The sequence below is a fragment of the Octopus bimaculoides genome, chromosome 3, assembly GCF_001194135.2.
Source record: "Octopus bimaculoides isolate UCB-OBI-ISO-001 chromosome 3, ASM119413v2, whole genome shotgun sequence".
Classification (NCBI taxonomy): domain Eukaryota; kingdom Metazoa; phylum Mollusca; class Cephalopoda; order Octopoda; family Octopodidae; genus Octopus; species Octopus bimaculoides.
The window spans coordinates 139,370,153-139,372,200 of NC_068983.1; the positions used below are offsets into that span (position 1 = coordinate 139,370,153).

At 34.3% G+C, this 2,048-nt stretch overlaps 1 protein-coding gene across 1 annotated transcript in view; it reads right to left on the reverse strand.

The window, feature by feature from the left end:
* LOC106874782 (CCN family member 1) overlaps positions 1-2,048 on the reverse strand; it is a 463,637-nt gene that overhangs the window by 356,938 nt on the left and 104,651 nt on the right. The window contains exon 2 of the mRNA XM_052966586.1: positions 273-329. The gene's annotated coding sequence lies outside the window, so the exon portion shown is untranslated. The remainder of the gene's footprint in view (positions 1-272; positions 330-2,048) is intronic.

Consider the following 2,048-nt stretch of genomic DNA (forward strand, 5'->3'; position numbering starts at 1 on the left):
TTTCATATATATATATATATATATATATATATATATATACATACTTACATATATATATCAGTTGGTTTAGAATGTCGATTTCAACAGTGAGCATATACGTTGTGTGCACAGTATATACATATATACGGAACAAAAAGAATGAAAAATCAATAGAGACAGTGATGCAGGCAACAGGCAAACTGACAGAAACACAAATGATATGCGTACTAAAGCGAGAAAGAATCACAAACAAATGAAGCCATTCCGAAGAGAAGAGTAGAAGAGATAAATACCCCTTTAAGTGCTGAAAACCGGTGTGTTTTGTGCTGCTCAAGCTCTGTTAAGACACCCTGGCAAAATAGATAGGCAGTAAAGAATAAGGAATAGGTGACAGAAATATATAATGCAGAATATATATATATATATATGATGCAAAAAGATAAAATGAGGGATTAATTACTACTACTACTACTACTACTACTACTACTGCTACTGCTACTGCTGCTGCTGCTGCTGATGATGATGATGACGCTGCAGCTGCTACATACAGTAATATAAATTATGCATATATACACAGATAAATAGATACACTGAGAGAGATAGAGTGAGAGAGAGATGGAAATACAGGGTGATATGAAGTAATAATGAATAATGGTAGTAATAATTAGTATTTATGATTTCCTCCATTAGCTGAGAGAGAAACAAGAGGTAGAATTTCTATTCGATTTAGAAATATTTAAACTCAGTAGTAGTAAAACTTAGTTTTGAAAATTAACAAATGATTTTTTCTTTTTGTTTGGACAATATATGATTGCAGTTTGTATATTACTCCTTCCCCGACTAACGGAAATAAAAGGCTCTGAATATATCTGTAGAGAAGAATATCAACATTTTTCACCTCGGCTAGATAATTTGCACCATATCCAATCAGATGTCCCGATTATAATTAACATCATTAACGATGTCCTGTCATAGGCCATTCAGATTCTTTTTCTCTATTATATCTCCGTCATTTAGCTGCTATTTCTAAGAGGCCGGCACATCGCATAGAGCCTGCCTTGTTTGATTGGGGAAAAGATGTAACATATGCTCTTAATTACCTATAGTGAAAAGATAACGAACAGCGAAACGAATGATAACAGATGAAGGAATATGTACGGTGAAAAGTCGAGGATTGAGGAAGTAGAATTCAAAAAACGTTCCGTAAATATATGAGTAATATTCAGGCTGTCTTTATAGCAATCTATAATTAAAATCCGTATCCAGTTTAGTTCCAGTCTTTTTTGCAATATGAAAGCAAGCCACTCCAGTTTCATCTTTTCCTTTCGTCTTTGTTCGATCGATATCATGAAAGCGGTTCAAACATTCAAATATGCAGATACCGTGTCTTCCTGACCCATATGGTGATGAAGTACGTATGTGCCATTGACTGCTTCTTTTAAATCAATTTCAGCATTCCACTTATTATAATGATCGCACTTATAATAAATAATAATCAGTATAATGGAGAGATCACAGTGTACTAGCACAGTCTGTTCCGGAAATATATATTCAGTAGAATGTCGTATACGTTGTTCGAAGCAAATCTCTCAGATAAAAGAATTGATTTTAAATGCTTTGATGATCACTTAAATTAGAAACGGTCAAGGACTGCAGCTGATATAATCCACCACAAACTCTGTAAACAAATGGATGGCTTATGCCTGTATTAAGAAATTTAACTGTACAAGATGAAGTTTGGTAGTGGATGTAAGTAACGTACATGAGGATGTCAGCAAAGCATGTTCGAAGTCCCCTCGTCAAATGTACTAAGTAAACAGAATTGAAGATATTGAATTATAGTCAAACATTTTGAAAGGTACGTGTAAGACACGTCAAGGAGGGACAAGGATTTGAACGGGGGACGACTACAATGCTTAAGCAGCAGCATACGTAGACAATTTATTAATAAGTAATTCACATCGCAATAATTTCATTGTACATCCAGATAGGCAATGTTAATAAGCAACCAAATACACACACACACGCACACATCATACATACACACACACACACGTATATAAGTATAC